Source organism: Ranitomeya variabilis, chromosome 6 (genome assembly GCF_051348905.1).
Source record: "Ranitomeya variabilis isolate aRanVar5 chromosome 6, aRanVar5.hap1, whole genome shotgun sequence".
NCBI lineage: Eukaryota > Metazoa > Chordata > Amphibia > Anura > Dendrobatidae > Ranitomeya > Ranitomeya variabilis.
Genome location: NC_135237.1, coordinates 156,697,376 through 156,724,606, shown reverse-complemented (window position 1 = coordinate 156,724,606; position 27,231 = coordinate 156,697,376). Strand labels below are relative to the sequence as shown.

Below are 27,231 nucleotides of genomic sequence, written 5' to 3'. Positions count from 1 at the left end.
TCCACTGTTTACAGAAAACTAGACCTACAAATAAAAGAAAATAGAACCTACAGTCAAATATAGAATCACAGAATGGTAGAGTTGGAAGGGACCTCCTGGGTCATCAGGTCCAACCCCCTGCTCAAAGCAGGATTCACAAAATTATCCCAGATGTCTGTCCAGCATCTGTTTGAAAACTTCCATGGAAGGAGAACTAATCACCTCTCTTGGCAGCCTGTTCCACTCATTGATCACTCTGTCAAAAAGTTTTTTCTAAAATCTAATCTGTGTCTCCTCCCATTCAGTTTCATCACATTGCTTCTAGATTTTCCTTATGCAAATGAGAATAAGGATGATCCTTCTACAATGTGACAGCCCTTGAGATATTTGTAGAGGTTCAAAGATGTTTTGATGTTGGTTTGCTGCCTCTGCCACTGGGCACCTTGACTGTGTGCAAGGCATCATAAAATCTGAAGATTCCCAAAGGATTTTGGGCTGTAGTGTAGTGCCCAATATCAGAAAGCTGGGATAGCATCCTAGGTCTTCCAGCAGGACAATTACCCAAAAAATATTTCAAGAAGCACCTAGAAATGGATGGAAACAAAGTGCAGGAGAGTTCTGCAGTGCTCAGCAATTGGTCCAGATCTAAATCTCATTGAGCACATGTGGAGAGAGTTTAAAATTGCTGATGGGAGAAAGCACCCTTCAAATATGAGAGACCTGGGGTGGTTTGTAAAAGAGAGGTCCAAAATTCCAGTTGAGAGGTGTAAGAAGCTTGTTGATAGGAAGCGATTGATTGCAACTATTTATTCCAAAGGGCGTGGAACCAAATATTAAGTTCAAGGTGCTAACAATTTTATCAGTCCCATTTTGGGTGTTTTGTGTGAAATTATGTTTTTTCTAAAATAATCACAAGGGTGTCACTGTCGGCCATGTCTGTGTATGTATATATATTCTATTTACACCCGCAAATATTTGTCAGAAAACCTTTAGGCCACGTTCACACTTAGCGGTTTTTCCCGCGGATCCGCGGCGATTTTGATGCTGCGGGTCCGCAGCAGTTTCCATAGCGTTTACATTAACATGTAAACCCTATGGAAACCGCAAACCGCAGTGCACATGCTGCGGGAAAAACGGCGCAGAAACACAGCGGTTTAAAACCCGCAGCATGTCACTTCTTTGTACAGAATCGCAGCGATTCTGCACCCATAGGAAAGCACTGAACCGCTTACTTCCCGTATGGGGCTGTGCCCACGTTGCGGGAAGTAAGCGGCTAATGTGCGGTTGCTACGCGGGGTGGAGGAGAGGAGACTCTCCTCCAGGCCCTGGGAAGCATAAATAGTGTAAAAAAAAAAAGAATAAACATAAAAAATCATGTTATACTCACCTCTCAGCGCTGCACGCGGCCGCCCGGTCTCAGTTGCTGTGCGAACAGGACCTGCGGTGACGTCGCGGTCACATGACCGTGATGACGCCGCAGTCACATGACCGTGACGTCACGAAGGTCCTTCTCAGCACAGCATCTTTGGAACCAGACCGCCGCGTGCAGCGCCCAGGAGATCCGGACATCGGAGGGTGAGTATAACCAATTTTTATTATTTTTAACATTACTATTGATGCTGCATGTTGCTGCATATGCAGCATCAATAGTATAGGAGTAATCCCGCAGCGGAAACCACGGAACAAACCGCGATAAATCTGCAGGGATAACCGCAGCGGTTTTGCCCTGCAGATTTATCAATTCCGCTGCGGGAGAACCCACAGAGGGATGCCGCAAAGTGTGAGTGTGGCCTTATTTTATTTTCAGAATCAATATTCTATTTATTGGACCCCATACTACTAAATACTCCCACAATTGTGGGCCACCTCCTAGAATCAAAATGTGTTATTTTGCACACCTAAAAAGTAATTTTCCTAAATAATTCAACAAATTCATTCAAGACCATGTTGAGAAAATTAGTACACCCCAACAAAAGTCTGAAGAGCAAAGTTAGGCTGGAGTGACACACAACGTATAAAAATACGGTCCGTTTTTTACTGACCAAATACGCAGAAATGTTCCCTGAACAGTGATCCATATGTCATCCGTAGGCAAGGTGTGGCTGCGTATTTTGCGCATGTAAAACACCGTATGGCATCCGTACGGCGAGATTTTCTCGCCGGCTTGCAAAATGGACATAGAATGGATCCATGGGCTCAAATATTCGTGAAAACATATATACAGTCTATATATATATATATATATAGACTGTATATATATATATATATATATATATATATATATATATATATACTGTACAGTATATATGTCATTGACACACATGTGTATATATATATATATATATATTTATATTTAATACAGAGCTAGATAGCAGAAAAGCCGGTAATTTAATTGCCGGCTTTTGCTATCTCCTTATCAAACCCGACAGGATATGAGACATGGTTTACATACAGTAAACCATTTCATATCCGTTATATTTTTACATATTCATCACTAATAATGTTAGAAGTGTCTGTGTGCAAAATTTGAGAGCTCTACGTGGTAAAATAAAGGGATAAATCACAGAAAAAAACTGGCGTAGGCTCCCGCGCAATTTTCTCCACCAGAATGGGAAAGCCAGTGAGTGAGGACAGATATTAATAGCCTAGAGAGGGTCCATGGTTATTGCCCACCCCTGGCTAAAAACATCTGCCCCCAGCCACACAAGGCACATCTGTAAGATGAGCCTATTCTGGCACTTAGCTACTCTCTTCAAACTCCAGAGTAGCGGTGGGATATGGGGTAATAAAGGGTTAATGTCACCATGCTAATGTAAGGTGGCACTAAGCCTGGTTAATAATGGAGAGCAGTCAATAAGACATTGTTCCATTATTAATCCAATAATAATAATAAAGGGTTAGAAAAACACTGTCATGATATGTACTTTTTTCCCTGTCCTGTATTATGTATATGTCATGATGTGGTGCGACTTCTCTTTGTTTGTATTTACTGTACACTTTGCAATGCCATGGGATGTATGTAACTTAACCTGTCTCCTTCCCCCAATACTTGCAGCCCTAAGCTATAATGTAATTAAGCTTTGTCAACACCACTAGTGAAGGAATAGCCATTCTTCCTCACAGCAGGTGGCTAGTCAAATGCACATACTGGATAGACTAAGCGGAGCCGACCAGTCTAGAATCTTCTGGTGGACCCAACCATTGAATAGAGGGTGTGACCCCTACCCCCTTCATGGGCTGATTCCAGGAGCTCAGACAATCCATTCTTATTTTTGAGATCAGATGTGAGTTGACCTTTGAAGGAGGAGTGGGGATTTTTGGCAAGACCCCACATCCATCTGTGACTGCGGAAGCGAACGGGGCGAGACTTGAGCTGAGGACATATCTCGTCGTTCGTGGGATTGTTTTGGGATCCCTTGGACTCGTGCAGACTATTGCTGTTAGCTGGCACAAGGATTATCGGGAGGTGCCCCCGAATCTGTTCCGTTGGACTCGTGTGGACTATTGCTTTGTTAGCTGGCACAAGGATTATCGGGAGGTGCCCCGAACCTGTTCCGTTGGACTAATTGTGGACTCTGTAGATCTACCTGCATGTGTTGTTCCAGAGTTCTTGTAATAAATCTGTTGAATCATCCCTTGGCCTGTTGTCCCTTCTTGCTCTGCCGTACACCCCGTCACAAACTGGTGGCAAGCAGTGGGGTCAGAGCAGAGGGAATGGAGGACAGTGGCCCATCAATGTCTGAAACCGGAACTTCAGGATATAGGAACTGGACTGTGGGGAGTTTACAAAGGCCCGTGAATTAGGAGTCTGCTATAAAGGACTGACCAAGGACCTTTTCTGCTATAAAGGACTGACCAAGAATTAAGACTTTGGAAGGAGCTTACCTGCAAGATGGAACCGAAGAAGGATCCCCACAGCAAACGGAGGAAAGACGGCAGCCAGAGGTAAAAGTCAGTGGGTTGTGTGGTACGAGGAGGAGTTGGCATTGCTGGGAGAAGAGGCCACCATAGATGATAAGAAGGAGGCCATTCACAGAGCTCAGGAGATGGCATTGCTGGAGAAGCAGATCGCTTTGGAAACAGCTAGAAGCTCCAGACAGACTGTAACCCCAGCACACACCATGAGGGAACTCCCCAGAGTGTCCCGCAAAGACTTCAAGCCATTTAATGAGGCTGCAGGTGACATTGAGGGTTTCTTCCAGGACTTTGAGCATCAGTGTCGATTAATGGAAGTCCCGGAAAGGGAGCGAGTCTGACATCTGGTGGGGCTCTTAGAGGGTGGAGCTGACGCAGCCTATAGAGCTATGGACCCTCGGGGAAACTGTGAGTATGCAGAGATTAAACAGACTATTCTAGAACATTATGCTGTTACCCCAGACACTTACAGGACTCTGTTCCATACTTTAGCCTGTGATGAGGAAGTGTCTTTCAAGATGTATGCCCACAGACTCAAACAAATATGTCATCGCTGGCTGGAGGCAGAGGAGGCCTTAACCTGGGAGACCTTCCTCCAGGTTATCCTAAAAGAGCAGTTTTACTTCAAGTACCCTGCTGAGATCCGGGAATGGGTGCGTGAGAGGAGACCAGCCACTGTGGAGGAAGCTGCTGCTTTAGCTGATGAGGTTCTCACTATCAAGCCTCATTGGAAAAATTTACTGGTGGATGGAGTAAATACTACCAACACCCCACCACCAGTGGTCTCTTGTCCTTCAGTCCCCAAAGTTAGCTGTCCTACTAGACCACCACCTCATGTCGATACCCATGTGACTCACCTTCCAGCTAGTCCTGCCTATTCCTCTGAAATGCTACAAGGAGAGAAAGTAGTAGAGCGCAGGTGTTATGGATGTGGGCATCTTGGGCATCTGCAGGCCACCTGCCCAGTTATACAGTGGAGAAATCGATCTCAATCCCACCAACCACCACATGCACCGTCACATAGATATCAGCCTCCAGGCTCCCTTACCTCCGTCCCCAGAGTGCACATAGGAAGAAGTGCGATACAGCGCAGATGTTACCGATGTGGGCAGGCTGGGCATCTGCAAGACACCCGCACCCAGGGTGAATTGAGGATTGACCCTGCACCAAATCGGCCTATCAATTATTTACAGCCAAATACAATGGAGGAAGAGGTGCCACCGCTACAAATTGATTTGCCTAATAGCTCAGAAACCCATGTTCGACCATTAGGGGTTTATGGGGTGCGGGCCACAGCCACAAGTTCCTTTAATCCGCAAAGAAAGCACGTACAGGAGGTCATGCTGGACGGTCGGAGAGTTATTGCTTTTGTGACTCTGGGGCATTTCTCACCATAGCTGATCCCAGAGTGGTTCGGCCAGAGGCAATACAGCATGGACCTGGGATTACCATTGAATTAGCTGGAGGCCAATGGAAGAATATCCCAAAAGCAAGTGTAGAACTGGACTTTGGGGTCAAGCAATGCGTGGTTGGGGTGATGGGGGGCCTGCCTGCAGATATTGTCTTAGGAAATGATGTAGGAGAGCTACAATGTCAATTTGTGGGTGCAGGAAGCAGAGTTTAAGTCAAAGAGGATGTAAAATGGAGCCCTGAGTCCGATCAGCCATGCCTGTGTGACTTAACCAGCGACCTGTAGAGGTCCCTAGTACGTACACAAATTGGGAGGGGGAAGGGATTGTCATATGTACTTTTTTCCCTGTCCTGTATTTTGTATAATATGTCATGATGTGGTGCGACTTATCTTTGTTTGTATTTACTGTACACTTTGCAATGCCATGGGATGTATGTAACTTAACCTGTCTCCTTCCCCCAATACTTGCAGCCCTAAGCTATAATGTAATTAAGCTTTGTCAACACCACTAGTGAAGGAATAGCCATTCTTCCTCACAGCAGGTGGCTAGTCAAATGCACATACTGGATAGACTAAGCGGAGCCGACCAGTCTAGAATCTTCTGGTGGACCCAACCATTGAAAAGAGGGTGTGACCCCTACCCCCTTCATGGGCTGATTCCAGGAGCTCAGACAATCCATTCTTATTTTTGAGATCAGATGTGAGTTGACCTTTGAAGGAGGAGTGGGGATTCTTAGCTGAGGCAAGACCCCACGTCCATCTGTGACTGCGGAAGCGAACGGGGCGAGACATGAGCTGAGGACATATCTCGTCATTCGTGGGATTGTTTTGGGATCCCTTGGACTCGTGTGGACTATTGCTTTGTTAGCTGGCACAAGGATTATCGGGAGGTGCCCCCGAATCTGTTCCGTTGGACTCGTGTGGACTATTGCTTTGTTAGCTGGCACAAGGATTATCGGGAGGTTCCCCGAACCTGTTCCGTTGGACTAATTGTGGACTCTGTAGATCTACCTGCATGTGTTGTTCCAGCGTTCTTGGTAATAAATCTGTTGAATCATCCCTTGGCCTGTTGTCCCTTCTTGCTCTGCCGTACACCCCGTCACAAACACACATTATGAATAAAGTATTTTAATGAAATAAATACACATGGGGTTTTATCATCTTTATTGTACTCTCAATCCAACTGACGACCCTTGTCATCTGAAAAAAAGGGAAAATAAAAAAGCAACAATATCCCATACCTGTCCGTCGTACAGTCATGTACCACGATGTAAATCCATCTGAAGGGGTTAAATAAATTTACAACCAGGAGCCTGCTAATGCAGCTGCCCCTGGCTGTAAAAACAGGGGAATGAATGGAATGCAGGGGAACCCAGCTTAGTAGAGTTCGGTGATGCGTCCCTTGCTGGCATAAACTCTTATGAACTCTAGAATGGGAATTTTTCTTCTGAATATTTAACCCTTTATTTTATTATTTTAACACCTAGAGCTCCCAAATTTTGCACACAGACACTTCTAACATTAGTAGTGAAGAATATGTAAAAAAAAAATAAGGGATATGAAATGGCTTACTGTATGTAAACCATGTGTCATATCCTGTCGGGTTTGATAAGATAGCAAAAGCCGGCAAATGCATTACCGGCTTTTATGCTATCTAGCTCTGTATTAAATATATATACCGTATTTTCCGGCGTATAAGACGACTGGGCGTATAAGACGACCCCCCAACTTTACCAGTTAAAAAATAAAATCTTCTTAAAAGTCGGGGGTCTTCTTATACACCCTATGTCGTCTTATAGGGCCGGTGAATATGTGCCTTTGGGGGGGGGGGGGAGTGATCCTGATGACGACGAGGGGGCGTCTCACAGGAAAGTGAGTATCCCCCATTACCTTATCATAGCGCTGCAGCGTGAGGTCTCTGTGCTGGGAGCGATGGCTGCTGTGCTGTGGTGCGGCGACTCCTCTTCTGCAGTGTGGGGCCTCTGTGCTGTGGGGTGGCGGCGGCGGCGTATCTTTATGCAGTCGGGGCTCCTCCGGCATCTCATTAAAGCCTGGAGGCCCCGCCGGCAACTCCATCGGTACAATGCGGTGGCCTCCGGGAAAATGGCCGCTGCTCAGATTCAGATCTCGTCCCGAGATCTCGGGAGACGAGATCTGAATCTGAGCAGCGGCCATTTTCCCGGAGGCAGCTCAATAGGTGCGATGCGGTGGCCTCCGGGAAAATGGCCGCTGGGGGCTGCGCATGCTCAGATTCAGATCTCGTCCCGAAATCTCGGGACACGAGATCTGAATCTAAGCAGCGGCCATTTTCCCGGAGGCCACCGCATTACACCGATGGAGTTGCCGGCGGGGCTTCCAGGCAACTCCATCCAGATGCCGGAGGAGCCCCGACTGCATGAAGATACGCCGCCGCCACCGCCCCACAGCACCAGAGGCCCCACACTGCAGAAGAGGAGCCGCCGCACCACAGCACAGCAGCCGCCGCTCCCAGCACAGAGACCCCACGCTGCAGCGCTATGATAAGGTAATGGGGGATACTCACTTTCCTGTGAGACGCCCCCTCGTCGTCATCAGGACCACTCCCCCCCCACCCACCATATACACCCGGCGTACAAGGCGATTCCCGGCATACAAGACGACCCCCGACTTTTAAGAAGATTTTCAGGGGTTAAAAAGTCGTCTTGTACGCCGGAAAATACGGTATATATGTGTGTGTCAATGACATAACTATATATATATATACACCTATTCTATGTGTACACATTTATTTTATCTATTCTATTCTAACCTGTCAGTGTGATTTTACTGTACACCGCACTGAATTACCGGCTTTTCTATAGAGCACCAGTGGGTATTTCTCGCAAGTCACATGCATGTTCCGTGTGTAATCCGTATTTTTCTTGCCCCCATAGACTTTCATTGGTGGATTTTTTGCGCAATACGCTGACAAACACCGGGGACTTTTTAACAACTGTGGGCCCTGTCGGTAGGGAACGGGGTATGGGCACCTCCTGCACTCACCTGAGGCTGTGCCCTGATCTTGCTACCGGACGTCCCTATATGGGTTCTTTCAACCCATCGCCGACCAGGATAGCTTGTCCCTCACTTGCCCTGCTCTAATCCTTATGTAGGGAACTGGCAGGTGAGAGTACTGGTCCCACCGCTGCACTAACACAACACTGGGAAAGTTACACAACAAAGGGACAAAGAAACTATAACAGCAAACTTAGCTTTCTCTGCTGCAATGCACCGTACAGCAAAGTAAGGCACCTGGAATGAGTTTTCAGCTGTAGAGCCTCAGCACTCAGCAAGCTCCTATTCCAGCAAGGTTGGTATCCAAAGGACCTGTATAACCAACAGTCAGCTGATGCACCAGGTGACCTTTTAAAGGAAGGTGGGAGTGGTCACCACCCACATCAGCAGAACAAGCAGCAATGCAATTACACCAGCGGCCACCGGGGGAAAAACTTAATTAACCCCCGATGACCTGAAAGGAAAAAAGGTTTTAATCTGAGGGAAACCAGATCTGTTACAGATCCAAACATGGATCGTGACACTGACACTGTTTAATATGATAATGGCTGACCCCATCCGATTTCTGTGTGTTAGGGACAGGAATAGGGACAGTCAGTGGCAGTGGTAGGTCAGCACTGGTAAGGGTTATGGCAGTGTAGTTACGGGTTAGTGTTAAGGGGGCACTGTAGAGTAGATTAGATTGTGTTGAGAACTGGCTTTAGTCAGAGTAGTGACAGTTGAGAAAGGGGGCGGAGCCAGTGTAGTGGCAGGGAGAGTGCCTTCCTGAGGTAATTTTCAGGTAGTGGGAGGAGCTAAAGCTGTGTGAGGAGAATTGTTCTAGAAGGAGTTGTGACAGAAAGCTGAACAGAGCAACAGTGTAGAGTTAAGAGAGCGAGGCAGCCTGGAAGAATCAGTGGCTAGTCTGTGGGTTACCTCCCGTGACGTCCGGGACTTACGGTCCAAACAGGAATTGCGGACACAACCTGAATTTTCATCCAAGATGGGGAAAGTGGACAGGGAGCACTCAGTATCAGCTAGCTGGATGGTTCAGGAAGCTGCGGGCCTGGGAGCCACAGTTCAGGAAGAAAAGCTGAGGGAGCAGACCAGGGAAAACGCAGGAGATGGATTACTCATGTATTGGGAAAATGGATGGACTGTAACTGTTATGAAGATGCACGAGTTAAGTAAAGTTTTATTGAAAATTAACTTGGACTTTGAGAACATTTGTGTGTGTCTGCGACGGATTGGAGCCCTGTATGCTGTGAAGGATTCTGACCCACATGTGGGTGAAATACGTGACACACACAGCACACCACAAAATGGACATGATATTTCTGTAGCGGAGCATCAGGGTGTGATGAGGAAGCAGCAGCAATCCCTCGGTACGGCTACCACCCTGGCCCCCGTTACATCTACATTGTAGCCTCATTTAAGTTGCACTAAGTACAGCACGAACATGCTAAGCTCAATAATGTACCCTCGTATAAGCTGAGATTTTCAGCACATTTTTTGTGCTGAAAATGCCACTCTCGACTTATACATGAGTCATTGCCGGCGGGGGAACAGAAGACATCATATTCACCCTCCTGGTTTCATCACTGCATATCAGTCCCTGCGTCGCAGCCTTGTTGGGACATGGTGGCCATCCACCAACCATCCACTACTCCATCCAGCTGGACCATCCAGGGTTGCTCGACACTCATCAGTAAATAAGACTGTTTGAAAACTAATCTTCATGTATGTCTGGGCCCACTGCAACCATTTCTGCTTGTGAACACTGTTAAGGGGTGGCCGAATAGTAGGTTTATGCACCACAGCAAGCCTCTGAAGGATCCTACACCTTGAGGTTTGAGGGACTCCAGAAGCACCAGCAGCTTCAAATAACTGTTTGCTGCTTTGTAATGGTATTTTGTAGGCAGCTCCTTTAATCCAATGAATTTTTCTGGCAGAAACCTTCCTCATTATGCCTTTATCTGCATGAACTCTGTCTGTGCTCTGTTTCAGTCACAAATCTCTTCATAGTATGATGATCACTTTTAAGTTTTCGTGAAATATCTAATGTTTTCATACATCGTCCAAGGCATTGAACTATTTAACACTTAAGCAGCAGAGAGATCCTTTTTATTTCCCATATTGCTTGAAACCTGTGGCCTGCTTAACCCCTTTCTGACCTTGGACGGGATACTATGTCCAACGTCAGCACCCCCACTTTGATGTGTCGGCATAGTAACCAGAGGTCTCCTTGAGACCCCTATGGTTGCTGATGCCGGCTTGCTGTGAGCACCACCCTGTGGTCAGCGCTCATAGCTAGCCTGTAATTCAGCTACATAGGAGCAATCTGATGATGGCTCCCATGTAGCTGTGCCGATCGAGTTGTGCCAGCTTCTAGCCTCCCATGGAGGCCATTGAAGCATGGCAAAAGTAAAAAAAAAAAGTTTAAAAAAATGTGAAAAAAATATATAAAAGTTTAAATCACCCCCCTTTCGCCCCATTCAAAATAAAACAATAAAAAAAACAAACCTACACATATTTGGTATCGCCGCATTCAGAATCGCCCGATCTATCAATAAAAAAGGGATTAACCTGATCGCTAAAGGGCGTAGCGAGAAAAAAAATAGAAACGCCAGAATTACGTTTTTTGGGCCACAGCGACATTGAATTAAAATGCAATAACGGGTGATCAAAAGAATCTACAGTATCTAAAATGTATCTACAGTATCTAAAGTATCTGCACCAAAATGGTGTCATTAAAAATATCAGCTCAGCACGCAAAAAATAAGCCCTCAGCCAACCAGAGATCACGAAAAATTGAGAAGTTACGGGGATCGGAAAATGGCACAATTTATTTTTTTTTAGCAAAGTTTGGAATTTTTTTTCACCACTTAGATAAAAGAGAAGCTAAACATGTTTGGTGTCAATGGACTCGTAATGACCTGGAAAATCATAATGGCAGGTCAGTTTTAGCATTTAGTGAAAAAAGTCAAACAAAAAGCAAGTGTGGGATTGAACTTTGTTTGCAATTTCACCGCATTTGGAATTTTTTTCCCATTTTCTAGTACACGACATGGTAAAACCAATGATGTCATTCAAAAGTACAACTCATCCCACAAAAAATAAGCCCTCACATGGCCATATTGATGGAAAAATAAAAAGATATGGCTCTAGGAAGGAGGGGAGCGAAAAATGAACACGGAAAAATGGAAAATCCCAAGGTCATGAAGGGGTTAATAATGTGGAATATCATTTTTAAGTAGTTTTCCTTTAATTAGAATCACCTGGAAAACTAATTATCACATGTGTTTAAGGCTGCCGTCACACTAGCAGTATTTGGTCAGTATTTTACATCAGTATTTGTAAGCCAAAACCAGGAGTGGGAGATAAATGCAGAAGTGGTGCATATGTTTCTGTTATACTTTTCCTCTATTTGTTCCACTCCTGGTTTTGGCTTACAAATACTGATGTAAAATACTGACCAAATACTGCTAGTGTGACGGCAGCCTAAGACTGATTTCAGTGATCCATTGAGCCCTGAGCCACAATACCATCCACGCGTTTATTTGAAAAACAAAATAATTAAATCTTTATGACACTTAAATCCAATTTGCATAATAATTTGGAACATGGTGTATATGGGACATATTTTTGCATGGAACATCTTATGGGGCCATCATTAACCTTTATGGAGCATATTTTTGTAAGGAACATCTTATGAAGCCATCATCAACCTTTGTGCAGCATTATATGGGGCATATTTTGATATGGAACATCTTATGGGGCCATCATTAACCTTTAAGCAGCATTATATGGGGGCATGTTTTTCTATGGAGCATCTTTTGGGGCCAGCATCAACCTTTATGGAGCATGTTTTTGTATGGAGCATCTTATGTGGCCATCATTAACCTTTGTGCATTATATGGGGCATATTTTTGTATGGAGCATCTTATGGGGCCATCATTAACCTTTATGCAGCATTATATGGGGCATATTTATGTATGGAGCATCTTATGGGGTCATCATTAACCTTTGTGCAGCATTATATGGGGCATATTTTAATATGGAGCATCTTATGGGGCCATCATTAAACTTTATGCAGTATTATATGGGGCATATTTTTCTATGGAGCATCATTAACCTCTGTGCAGCACTATATGGGGCATATTTTAATATGGAACATCTTATGGGGTCATCATTATCCTTTGTGCAGCATTATATGCGGCATATTTTAATATGGAGCATCTTATGGGGCCATCATTAACCTTTGTGCAGCATTATATGGAGCATATTTTAATATGGAGCATCTTATTGGGCTATCATTAACCTTTGTGCAGCATTATATGGGGAATATTTTTCTAAGGAGCATCTTATGGGGCCATGATTAACCTTTATGGAGCATTATATGGGGCATATTTTTGTATGGAGCATCTTATACGGCCATCATTAACCTTTGTGCAGCATTATATGGGGCATATTTTAATATGGAGCATCTTATGGGACCATCATAACCTTTATGCATTATATGGGGCATATTTTTTCTATGGAGCATCATTATCCTTTGTGCAGCATTATATGGGGCATATTTATGTATGCAGCATCTTATGGGGCCATCATTAACCTTTGTGCAGCATTATATGGGGCATATTTTTCTATGGAGCATCATTAACCTTTGTGCAGCATTATATGGGGCATATTTTTCTATGGAGCATCATTATCCTTTGTGCAGCATTATATGGGGCATATTTTAATATGGAGCATCTTATGGGGCTATCATTAACCTTTGTGCAGCATTATAAGGGGCATATTTTTGTATGGAGCATCTTATGGGGCCCATCATGAGCTTTATGGAGCATTATATGGGGCTTATTTTGTATGGAGCATCTTATGGCGCTCCTGATTCAATATGGATATTCAAAAACAGTTAACCTACTGATATCTCAATTAATTTTACTTTTATTGGTATCTATTTTTATTTTTGACATTTACCAGTAGCTGCTGCATTTCCTACCCCAGGCTTATACTCAGTGTCTCAGCTTATACTCGGGTTGGCTTATACTAGAGTATATACGGTATATATATTATATACTATTCCTATCCTGTCCTCAGCTGATATTTAGTATAAAATCATCTTACCTCTCCTTTAGCTTCACATCTTCACCTGATGAGTGTCACCATGAATGATTGCCTCCAATTAGGTCTACAAATAAGTGGTATTAGTGTATTAGATTGGTTTTAGAGATTTTTGATTATTGGTTAGGTGTTGAGTTCGTATAGGAAGGTTGGAAATTCTGGGTGAAGTTGTATTAATTTTATGCTCAAAAACAAAAATGATAAATGGTTAAAAACTTATATAAACATTATACATATACATATTTGTATAAGCAGGGGATGATGTACAGTGTTATGCAGCCAAGATGGTGTTTGAGCCTTTGCAAGCGCCTGCCTGCTACAAACATTTGGTCAGGGATATATTTTGGGTGAGTTTGGAAAACCTTATAGCTGCCAATCCACGATGTAACCCCCTGATCCCATTCAATTTGTTGCACTCCAAGTTTCAACTGTGCAGCGTCCTAACCCAAGCCCTGCTTCTCTCGGCCTACATCAAGTTTATCAACCTGTTTCTTGAAATTAAACCCACTATCCTGGGCATTCTGCTAGTAATGACATCTTGGCTACAGTTTTAAAGGAGATGCCTCCATTCCCTGAGAGAGAGTCATCCATCTTGGCTAAACTGAAGAAAAAGGGTCTGAATACTGTCACTGACCTCAAAGACATTAAAATGGAGAATAAAAGCTCCAATGTGAATGGGGGCACTGAGCCCACCCGTTAGCACAGCATCCAATCCTTCTCCTTCTGTGGACCTCCTAGGCCTGGGAGCTCCCTCCACATCCAGTCACAGTGCTCCACCTGCTGCCACATCCAGTGGTCTGCTTGTGGGCATCTTTGCAGGTACATCACATCCTGCTGATGCAGTCACTACTGTGAAAGTTTTATCTGCAAAGATAATAGCATCTTGTTTGAGAATCAGCTACTACAGATTGGATTTAAATCTAGCAAAATCTTGTTTGTATGTTCGTCTTCTATAGAAACAAGCTCTCCAGTCAGTTCCAGAAATTCACCCTACACTAGTTTGCTCTAACGAGCTAAAGGCCAGTCTGAACCTCCATTCTAAACCAGTGGGTCCTTTTGTTTCCCTGGGGGCCCAGGTGCAGCAAGTGATCAATATAGAGTGTTTGCAGGAATTTGTTCTGAGCATCCAGTTCAGAAACGGGGGGCCCAATACAGAATTTATCAATAAAGCTTCCTATAACCCTGAACAAGTTCTTTCAGCCGACTGATATGGAGGCATAAAACTTTTTCCACCACTCGAAGCAGCCCTCACAAAGAGGTCCAGAATATTTTTAAGGCAAAATCCAAAGGATGTCAAGATTGTAAAAGCAAAGCTCATTGGTTTTGGGCCTGCCGTCTTAGAAAACGTTGACTCAAACCCGTCCAATTTTGTAGCTGGTATTCAGGTAAAATCTCAACAAGTTGGATGTCTGCTACGCCTCGAACCAAATATGCAGACATGGATGTAGCAGCTCACCAGCCACACAAGTTAAATAGAAATCTCCAAGAGATTTTGTGACCTGCTCTCTGGGGAATTTTAAACCTAAATCCTTATTGCCAGGTCCTTATCATCTCAGTGAAAATAAATATTACATCCACATTGAAAAAAAAAGAAGTCATATACACCCCATAAATAGTACCACTAAGAACTGCGTGTTCTACAAGTAAAAAAAAAAACATATACAGCTTTATTGACTAAAAAATAATAACCTAGGGACATAAAAACAAATAATTTTGTAAGTAAAACAGATTGTATTATGTAAAAGTAAAAAATATAACAAAACTCTATAAAACATTGCAGACGCAAATAAAAAATAATAATAATAATAATAATAATAATAATAATAAATAATACTACCCTAATAAATTAACCTATTCATAGTGTATGACAAGCTCAGTAAGAATACATTTCTTTACAAAATAAGGACATCGTCACCACTAAGTTATATTAGTAGCTGGAAAAATTGATGTTTTATGCACCTTTATGAAAATGATGAAAAAGAGGCTAAAGGCCCCGTCACACATAGCGATTTACCAACGATCACGACCAGCGATACGACCTGGCCGTGATCGTTGGTAAGTCGCTGTGTGGTCGCTGGGGAGCTGTCACACAGACCGCTCTCCCCAGCGACCAACGATCAGGGGAACGACTTCGGCATCGTTGAAACTGTCTTCAACAATGCCGAAGTCCCCCTGCAGCACCCGGGTAACCAGGGTAAACATCGGGTTACTAAGCGCAGGGCCGCGCTTAGTAACCCGATGTTTACCCTGGTTACCAAAAAAAACAAACAGTACATACACACCATCTGATGTCCGTCAGGTCCCTTGCCGTCTGCTTCCCGCTCTGAGTGCCGCCGTACAGTGAGAGCAGAGCGCAGCGGTGACGTCACCGCTGTGCTGTACTTTCACTTTCACTTTGCGGCGCTCAGTCAGTGTGGGAAGCAGACGGCAAGGGACCTGACGGACATCAGATGGTGAGTATGTACTGTTTTTTTTTTTTTACATTTACGCTGGTAACCAGGGTAAACATTGGGTTACTAAGCGCGGCCCTGCGCTTAGTAACCCGATGTTTACCCTGGTTACCAGTGAAGACATCGCTGGATCGGTGTCACACACACCGATTCAGCAATGTCAGCGGGACCTCAACGACCAAAAAACGGCCCAGGCCATTCCGACACGACCAGCGATCTCGCAGCAGGGGCCTGGTCGCTGGTACGTGTCACACATAGCGAGATCGCTACTGAGGTCGATGTTGCGTCACAAAACTTGTGACTCAGCAGCGATCTCGCTAGCGATCTCGCTATGTGAGACGGGGCCTTAACTCCTTTAAAGGGTTTGTCTACTTTCAGGAGCGTGGGCCCTAATCTGTGTAAAATAACAAAGTTAGCTGTTACCCTCCCTCCCTGGATCCAGTGCCGGCTCCACCGGTGTTCACAGTGCTGTAGAAAAGACATTAACTTTACTGAGCAGGTCAATGGAGACATAGGGATAAATTATACTTTAATTAGGAACTTTGCATATCTAAGACTTTAAGGTAGTATCCTACTTGAGTCAAGATTTTATGTGCTGCTTACAAAAATTGCAAAATAGAAATATAAAAATTCAGATCAGCAGCTTTTAGCTGCATGCGATTTTGATTGATGTTTATGGCTATTGTGTTGCGTGCATGTACTGTATGGTTATTAGGGTTAAAAAGAACTTAAGAAAGTAAGCATGTAAGAGAATAAGGCTGCCGTCAAACTAGCAGTATTTGGTCAGTATTTTATATCAGTATTTGTAAGCCAAAACCAGGAGTGGGTGATAAATGCAGAAGTGGTGCATATGTTTCTATTATACTTTTCCTCTAATTGTTCCTCTCCTGGTTTTGGCTTACAAATAGTGATGTAAAATACTGACCAAATACTGCTAGTGTGACTACAGCCTTATTCAAAGTATTCCTTCTCTGTGCAAGTACAGTTTTCAAAAAAAGAAGTTGTACTAAGATCCAACTAATACTTGAAAGACTATAATTGAACTAGTGGGATGATACCGCCATCTAGTGTTAAACATGATAACTTTCAGGTTAGCCAAGGTTTTTTTGTTATGCTACACAGTCTGAAACATAAGAGGGGCTTTGCTATATAAAATGAGCAGGTTTCTCTGCTACATTCTCTCAGCCACATAGAATCATCATTATTTTCATCTATAAATCGCCTGTCAAATTCCCCCTGTGCGTGAGAAATGGCCAATGCTCCTTAAGGGGGCAGGAAAATCACTGAAATGGATGGAAACAGTGCTGAAATGGAATGTGAACATCAAGGAGAAGCCGCCTGGACACATCTCTGACTCCCAGGTCGCTGCTGGGAACAAGGTTGTCAGAGTCTTATGCCACTTTTACGGACTGACGATAAAACATACAAAACCGAAGATAAAACGTTAGGAAACAAGTTTTAACCCCTTTCTGACATATGACGTACTATCCCGTCGAGGTGGGGTGGGCCCGTATGACCACCGACGGGATAGTACGTCATACGCGATCGGCCGCGCTCACGGGGAGAGCGCGGCCGATCGCAGCCGGGTGTCAGCTGCATATCACAGCTGACATCCGGCATTATGCTCCAGGAGCGGTCACGGACCGCCCCCGGCACACTAACCCCCGGCACACAGCAATCAAACATGATCGCGGTGTGCCGGCGGTATAGGGAAGCATCGCGCAGGGAGGGGGCTCCCTGCATGCTTCCCTGAGACCCCCGGAGCAACGCGATGTGATCGCGTTGTTCCGAGGGTCTCCTACCTCCTTCCTCGCTGCAGGTCCCGGATCCAAGATGATCCGGGTCCTGCAGGGAGGGAGGTGGCTTACCGAGTGCCTGCTCAGAGCAGGCGCTTGGTAAGCCTGCAGTGCTGTGTGGCAGATCGGTGATCTGACAGAGTGCTGTGCAATGTAATGTCCCCCCCTGGGACAAAGTAAAAAAGTTAAAAAAAAATTTTTCCACATGTGTAAAAGAAAAAAAAAAAATCCTAAATAAAGAAAAATATATATACAATGCCTACAAGTAGTATTCAACCCCCTGCAGATTTAGCAGGTTTAATAAGATGCAAATAAGTTAGAGCCTTCAAACTTCAAACAAGAGCAGGATTTATTAACAGATGCATAAATCTTACAAACCAAAAAGTTTTGTTGCTCAGTTAAATTTTTATGAATTTTAAACATAAAAGTGTGGGTCAATTATTATTCAACCCCTAGGTTTAATATTTTGTGGAATAACCTTTGTTTGCAATTACAGCTAATAATCGTCTTTTATAAGACCTGATCAGGCCGGCACAGGTCTCTGGAGTTATCTTGGCCCACTCCTGCATGCAGATCTTCTCCAAGTTATCTAGGTTCTTTGGGTGTCTCATGTGGACTTTAATCTTGAGCTCCTTCCACAAGTTTTCAATTGGGTTAAGGTCAGCAGACTGACTAGGCCACTGCAACACCTTGATTTTTTGCCTCTTGAACCAGGCCTTGGTTTTCTTGGCTGTGTGCTTTGGGTCGTTGTCTTGTTGGAAGATGAAATGACGACCCATCTTAAGATCCTTGATGGAGGAGCGGAGGTTCTTGGCCAAAATCTCCAGGTAGGCCGTGCGATCCATCTTCCCATGGATGCGGACCAGATGGCCAGGCCCCTTGGCTGAGAAACAGCCCCACAGCATGATGCTACCACCACCATGCTTGACTGTAGGGATGGTATTCTTGGGGTCGTATGCAGTGCCATCCAGTCTCCAAACGTCACGTGTGTGGTTGGCACCAAAGATCTCGATCTTGGTCTCATCAGACCAGAAAACCTTGAACCAGTCAGTCTCAGAGTCCTCCAAGTGATCATGAGCAAACTGTAGACGAGCCTTGACATGACGCTTTGAAAGTAAAGGTACCTTACGGGCTCGTCTGGAACGGAGACCATTGCGGTGGAGTACGTTACTTATGGTATTGACTGAAACCAATGTTCCCACTGCCATGAGATCTTCCCGGAGCTCCTTCCTTGTTGTCCTTGGGTTAGCCTTGACTCTTCGGACAAGCCTTGCCTCGGCACGGGAGCAAACTTTCAAAGGCTGTCCAGGCCATGGAAGGCTAACAGTAGTTCCATAAGCCTTCCACTTCCGGATGATGCTCCCAACAGTGGAGACAGGTAGGCCCAACTCCTTGGAAAGGGTTTTGTACCCCTTGCCAGCCTTGTGACCCTCCACGATCTTGTCTCTGATGGCCTTGGAATGCTCCTTTGTCTTTCCCATGTTGACCATGTATGAGTGCTGTTCACAAGTTTGGGGAGGGTCTTAAATAGTCAGAAAAGGCTGGAAAAAGAGATAATTAATCCAAACATGTGAAGCTCATTGTTCTTTGTGCCTGAACTACATCTTAATACTTTAGGGGAACCAAACAGAATTCTGGTGGGTTGAGGGGTTGAACAATAAATCTAAATTTAAAAAAAAAACACAATAAAAGTACACATGTTTAGAATCGCCGCGTCCGTAACGACCCAACCTATAAAACTGCCCCACTAGTTAACCCCTTCAGTAAACACCGTAAGAAAAAAAAAAAAACGAGGCAAAAAAACAACAATTTATTACCATACCATGGAACAAAAAGTGGAATAACACGCGATCAAAAAGAGATATAAATAACCATGGTACCGCTGAAAACATCATCTTGTCCCGCAAAAAACAAGCCGCCATACAGCATCATCAGCAAAAAAATAAAAAAGTTATAGTCCTGAGAATAAAGCGATACCAAAATAATTATTTTTTCTATAAAATAGTTTTTATCGTATAAAAGCACCAAAACATAAAAAAATGATATGAGATATCGCTGTAATCGTACTGACCCGACGAATAAAACTGCTTTATCAATTTTACCAAACGCGGAATGGTATAAACGCCTCCCCCAAAAGAAATTCATGAATAGCTGGTTTTTGATCATTCTGCCTCACAAAAATCGGAATAAAAAGCGATCAAAAAATGTCACGTGCCCGAAAATGTTACCAATAAAAACGTGAACTCGTCCCGCAAAAAACAAGACCTCACATGACTCTGTGGACTCAAATATGAAAAAATTATAGCTCTCAAAATGTGGTAACGCAAAAAATATTTTTTGCAATAAAAAGCGGGTTTCAGTGTGTGACGGCTGCCAATCATAAAAATCCGCTAAATAACCCGCTATAAAAGTAAATCAAACCACCCTTCATCACCCCCTTAGATAGGGAAAAATAAAATAATAAAAAAAATATATTTATTTCCATTTTCCCATTAGGGTTAGGGCTAGGGTTAGGGCTAGGGTTATTGCTAGGGTTAGGGCTTGGGTTAGGGCTAGGGTTGGGGCTAGGGTTAGGGCTAGGGTTAGGGTTATTGCTAGGGTTAGGGCTAGGGTTAGGGCTAGGGTTGGGGCTAGGGTTAAGGCTACAGTTATGGTTGGGGCTAAAGTTAGGGTTAGGGTTTGGATTACATTTACGGTTGGGAATAGGGTTGGGTGTGTCTGGGTTAGAGGTGTGGTTAGGGTTACTGTTAGGATTAGGGTTAGGGGTGTGTTTGGATTAGGGTATCAGTTATAATTGGGGGGTTTCCACTGTTTAGGCACATCAGGGGCTCTCCAAAAGGGATATGGCAACCGATCTCAATTCCAGCCAATTCTGGGTTGAAAAAGTAAAACAGTGCTCCTTCCCTTCAGAGCTCTCCCGTGTGCCCAAACAGGGGTTTACCCCAACATATGGGGTATCGGCGTACTCAGGACAAATTGGACAACATCTTTTGGGGTCCAATTTCTCCTGTTACCCTTGGGAAAATACAAAACTGGGGGCTAAAAAATAAGTTTTGTGGGGAAAAAAAGAATTTTTATTTTCACGGCTCTGCGTTATTATAAACTGTAGTGAAACACTTGGGGGTTCAAAGTTCTCACAGCACATCTAGATAAGTTCCTTGGAAGGTCTAGTTTCCAATATGGGGTCACTTGTGGGGGGGTTTCTACTGTTTGGGTACATCAGGGGCTCTGCACATGCAACGTGGCGCCTGCAGACCAATCCATTTAAGTCAGCATTCCCAAATGGCGCTCCTTCCCTTCCGAGCTCGGTCATTCGCCCAAACAGTGGTTCCCCCCCACATATGGGGTATCAGCGTACTCTGGACAAATTGGACAACAACTTTTGGGGTCCAATTTATCCTGATACCCTTGTGAAAATACAAAACTGGGGGCTAAAAAAATCATTTTTGTGAAAAAAAAAAGAATTTTTATTTTCACGGCTCTGCGTTATAAACTGTAGTGAAACACTTGGGGGTTCAAAGCTCTCAAAACACATCTAGATAAGTTCCTTAGGGGGTCTACTTTCCAAAATGGTGTCACTTGTGGGGGGTTTCAATGTTTAGGTACATCATGGGCTCTCCAAACGCAACATGGCGTCCCATCTCAATTCCAGTCAATTTTGCATTGAAAAGTCAAATGGCGCTCCTTCCCTTCCGAGCTCTGCCCTGCGCCCAAACAATGGTTTACACCCACATATGGGGTATCAGCGTACTCAGGACAAATTGCACAACAATTTTTGGGGTCCAATTTCTTCTCTTACCCTTGGGAAAATAAAAAATTGGGGGCGATAAGATCATTTTTGTGAAAAAATATGATTTTTTATTTTTACGGCTCTGCATTATAAACTTCTGTGAAGCACTTGTTGGGTCAAAGTGCTCACCACACATCTAGATAAGTTCCTTAGGGGGTCTACTTTCCAAAATGGTGTCACTTGTGGGGGGTTTCAATGTTTAGGCACATCAGGGGCTCTCCAAACGCAACATGGCGTCCCATCTCAATTCCAGTCAACTTTGCATTGAAAAGTAAAATGGCGCTCCTTTCCTTCCGAGCTCTGCCATGCGCCCTAACAGTGGTTTACACCCACATATGGGGTATCAGCGTACTCAGGACAAATTGTACAACAACTTTTGGGGTCCATTTTCTCCTGTTACCCTTGGTAAAATAAAACAAATTGGAGCTGAAATAAATTTTGTGTGGAAAAAAAGTTAAATGTTTATTTTTATTTAAACATTCCAAAAATTCCTGTGAAACACCTGAAGGGTAATAAACTTCTTGAAAGTGGTTTTGACTACCTTGAGGGGTGCAGTTTTTAGAATGATTTCACACTTGGGTATTTTCTATCATATAGACCCCTCAAAATGACTTCAAATGAGATGTGGTCCCTAAAAAAAAATGGTGTTGTAAAAATGAGAAATTTCTGGTCAACTTTTAACCCTTATAACTCCCTAACAAAAAAAATGTTGGTTCCAAAATTGTGCTGATGTAAAGTAGACATGTGGGAAATGTTACTTATTAAGTATTTTGCATGACATATGTCTGTGATTTAAGGGCATAAAAATTCAAAGTTGTAAAATTGCGAAATTTTCAAAATTTTTGCCAAATATTCGTTTTTTTCACAAAGAAACGCAAGTTATATCGAAGAAATTTTACCACTATCATGAAGTACAATATGTCACGAGAAAACATTGTCAGAATCGCCAAGATCCGTTGAAGCGTTCCAGAGTTATAACCTCATAAAGGGACAGTGGTCAGAATTGTAAAAATTGGCCTGGTCATTAACGTGCAAAACACCCTTGGGGGTGAAGGGGTTAATGTATATACACTTGTATGTAAGGCAAAATTAAAATAATAAAAAACACCTCCTACACCCCTTAGGATATGTTCACACGTAGTGGTTTGGGACTTTCTCATTGCTTTCCATAGTGAAAAACTATCCAGTGGTAAATGTAACTTTAACATTTTACTACCTTATCTGGCCATGTGGTGTGTGTGACATGGTCAGACACATCCTGTTTAATTTATGAAGGAGGGATTCTGAAATTCACAAAGCCAATGCGGTTGTGAAAGAAATATATAATAAATAAGGGAGATCATAACAGCAGGATTTACCAGTATTGTAATCACAAATTGGCTTTTAATGGAGGTAGGGGTCAAGCCTGGCACCTTAGCTCCTGGATTCTGAACTTTGGGAGGGTTAGAAATACTCTGTACTACAACCCCTGGCTAAAATTATGGAATCACCGGCCTTGGTGGATGTTCATTCAGTTGTTTAATTTTGTAGAAAAAAAGCAGATCACAGACATGGCACACAACTAAAGTCATTTCAAATGGCAACTTTCTGGCTTTAAGAAACACTAAAAGAAATCAAGAACACAAAATGTGGTAGTCAGTAATGGTTACTTTGTTTTATCAAGCACAGGGAAAAAATTATGGAATAACTCAATTCTGAGGAAAAAATTATGGAATCATGAAAAACAAACATAACAAAAAAAACACTACAAAACATCACTAGTATTTTGTTACACCACCTCTGGCTTTTATAACAGCTTGCAGTCTCTGAGGCATGGACTTAATGAGTGTCAAACAGTACTCTTCATCAATCTGGCTCCAACTTTCTCTGATTGCTGTTGCCAGATCAGCTTTGCAGGTTGGAGCCTTGTCATGGACCATTTTCTTCAACTTCCACCAAAGATTTTCAATTGGATTGAGATTTGGACTATTTGCAGGCCATTACATTGACCTTATGTGTCTTTTTTCAATGAATGTTTTCACAGTTTTTGCTCTATGGCAGAATGCATTATCATCTTGAAAAATGATTTCATTATCCCCAAACATCCTTTCAATTGATGGGATAAAAAAGTATCAAAAATATCAATATAAACTTGTGCATTTATTGAAGATGTAATGACAGTCATCTCCCCAGTGCCTTTACCTGACATGCAGCCCCTTATCATCAATGACTGTGGAAATTGGCATGTTCTCTTCAGGCAGTCATCTTTATAAATCTCATTGGAACGGCACCAAACAAAAGTTCCAGCATCATCACCTTGCCCATTGCAGATTTGCGATTTATCACTGAATATGACTTTCATCCAGTCATCCACAGTCCACGATTGCTTTTCCTTAGCCCATTGTAACCTTGTTTTTTTTCTGTTTAGGACTTAATGATGGCTTTCATTTAGCTTTTCTGTTTGTAAATCCCATTTCCTTTAGGCAGTTTCTAAAAGTTCGGTTAGAGACGTTGACTCCAGTTTCCACCCATTCACTCCGCATTTGTTTTGTTGTGCATTTCCTGTTTTGGAGACATATTGCTTTAACTTTCAGGTCTTGACACTTTGATGTCTTCCTTGGTCTACCAGTATGTTTGCCTTTAACAACCTTCCCATGCTGTTTGTATTTGGTCCAGATTTTAGACACAGCTGACTGTGAAAAACCAACATCTTTTGCAACATTGCGTGATGATTTACCCTTTTAAGAGTTTGATAATCCTCTCATTTGTTTCAATTGACATCTTTCGTGTTGGAGCCATGATTCATGTCAGTCCACTTGGTGCAACAGCTCTCCAAGGTGTGATCACTCCTTTTTAGATGCAGACTAACGAGCAGATCTAATTTGATGCAGGTGTTATTTTTGGGTTTGAAAATTTACAGGGTGATTCCATAATTTTTTCCTCAGAATTGAGTGATTCCATAATTTTTCCCCTATGCTTGGTTAAAAATAGTAACCATTACTGACTACCACATTTTTGTGTTCTTGATTTCTTTTAGTGTTTCTTAAAGCCAGAAAGTTGCCATTTGAAATGACTTTAGTTTTGTGCCATGTCTGTGACATACATATATATCTATCTATCTATTCTATGTGTAGACATTTATTCTATCTATTCTATTCTAACCTGTCAGTGTGATTTTACTGTAAACTGTACTGAATTACCAGCTTTTCTATAGAACACCAGTGCATATTTCTCGCAAGTCACACACATGGTCAGTGTGTAATCCGTATTTTTCTTGCCCCCATAGACTTTCATTGGTGGATTTTTTTGCACAATACGCTGACAAACGCAGCATGCTGCAATTTTCTCAGCCCATAAAATATGACCGAGAAATATACGGCAGATAGGAGTTGCCCCATAGAGAAACATTGGTCCGTGTGCAATGCGTTGCTTTTGCGCCTCTCCCTCGTCCGTATACCTCTCTGGTGTGACCCCGGCCTAACATAGATTTTGAGGACTCATTACCCTGTGTGTTTTATGAGTGGTGGCAGCGTAATGCTATGTTCACACGTTCAGGATTTCCATCCTTTTTTTTTCCTGACTGAAACTGCAGGTCTCTCCAGAAAACGCAGGTGCGTTTTTTGGTGCGTTTTTGGTGCGTTTTTGGTGCGTTTTTTGGTGCGTTTTTTAGTGCGTTTTTTAGTGCGTTTTTTGATGCAGTTTTGTCTGCAGATTGTCTGTGTTTGACAGAAATAAAGTTTACTGCAGTGGGGGGGGAAAAAAAAAAAAGAAATGATGTCATTTCCTTGTCCAACCCTTTTCTTCTTCCATCCTCCATTTTGGGACTAAACACCAAAATGAGTGGACGTGTTTTGAATGACAGCGCTCCGCGTTTTGCGCCGCATGCGTCACTGCAGCGCACGCATCCGGGCGCAGAGGACGCAGCAAGTTGCATTTTTGCTGCGTCCAAAATCAATCAAAAAAAGGACGCATGCGGTGCAAAACGCAGCGTTGTGCATGCGTTTTGCTGCGTTTTACTTTGCGTTGTGTGTTGCGGCGCCGACGCTGCGGCGCACAACGCAAATGTGAACATAGCCTAAGTGCCACGTGCCACGTATTTCAGTGCCACGTGCCACGTATTTCAGTGCCACGTGCCACGTATTTAAGTGCCACGTATTTAAGTGCCACGTGCCACGTATTTAAGTGCCACGTGCCACGTATTTAAGTGCCACGTGCCACGTATTTAAGTGCCACGTGCCACGTATTTAAGTGCCACGTGCCACGTATTTAAGTGCCACGTGCCACGTATTTCAGTGCCACGTGCCACGTATTTCAGTGCCACGTGCCACGTATTTCAGTGCCACGTGCCACAATTTAAGTGCCACGTGCCACGTATTTCAGTGCCACGTATCACGTATAAGTGACACGTGCCACGTATTTAAGTGACACGTATCACGTATAAGTGACACGTGTCACGTATTTAAGTGCCACGTATCCCACGAAGATTTTCCATGGAGAACAGACACATCCAGAGATATGTCTGCTCTCCACGGCTGCAGCAACACACTGACAGGAGCCATAGTTCCTGTCGGTGTGTCACTGCGCATGCGCGAGCGAGTTAACCGGCGGTCATTGACCCCGGCTCTCTCGCTTAACGGCAGTGCTGCGTGGGAAAGTTCAACGCAGCTGTACTGCCGTTAACCGAGACGCCGGAGTCATTGAACTCCGGAACAGTACGCGATACACTGCTAGGAGCTTCGCTCCTGGCAGTGTATCGCCGGAGAGCAGCCGATCGGCGTGGGACACTCGTTTTATGGATTCTGCGGACAGGGAGTATGGATTTGATTTTTTATTTTGTGATTTTTTCCTGGAGGATCGAGGGCTTCGCCTACAAGTGTGCTGTTGGTGAGTATATACTCTATGTTATGTGTTGTATGTACTGTGTGTCATGTATGTGTATTGTGTGTGTTTTGTGTAACTTTACAATTGTGCTAAGTCGCTGGACACAGGGACAACTCTCCCATCCTAATACCGGATGGGAGTAGTAGTCCCATACGGCGACTTGGCACAATGGAGGCACTATCGTCGCATGGGGACACACAGACATACCAGATCAATCAGACGCCCGACATCGATCCCCATGCGACGGTATGCCTCCATGATGACAGTCTTCAGGAACGACACTCCGCCCACGCACTTCCGGCCCCGCACTTCCGCCGGCTTCCCCGCACTTCCTGCAGCTGCGGTTCTGCACATCAAACCGCAGTAAAACCCGCAGATATATTTTTGATCTGCGTGTTTTACTGCGATTTTGACCTCACAATGGAGGTCTATGGGTGCAGAACCGCTGCGGTTCAGGAAGAAGAATTGACATGCTCCTTCTTTTTTCCGGGAGCTATTCAGCGCGGCTTTTTTTTTAAATTTCCGGACCATGTGCACAGTGTGTCCTGTTTTCCATAGGGTACAGTGTACTGTACCCTGCATGGAAAACAGCTGCGGAACCGCAGCGGCAAAACCGCCGCGGTTCCGCGGTAAAAAACGCACTGTGTGAACATGGCCTAAGAATCCAGGGTGTGCTGAATGTGTCCTGGTGTGATCTATGCTCACTTTATGGCCATGTTCACACATTCAGTATTTGGTCAGTATTTTACCTCAGTATTTGTAACCCAAACCCAGGAGTGGGTGATAAATGCAGAAGTGGTGACGTGTTTCTACTTTACCTCTGATTGTTCCACTCCTGGTTTTGGCTTATAAATACTGATGTAAAATACTGACCAAATACTGCTAGTGTGA

General features: G+C 43.7%; 1 pseudogene; it reads left to right on the top strand.

Annotated features, from left to right (window-relative positions):
• Positions 1–14,916, top strand: part of LOC143783235 (AP-2 complex subunit alpha-2 pseudogene) — an 84,262-nt pseudogene extending 69,346 nt beyond the window's left edge.
• Positions 14,917–27,231: the final 12,315 nt, after the last annotated feature.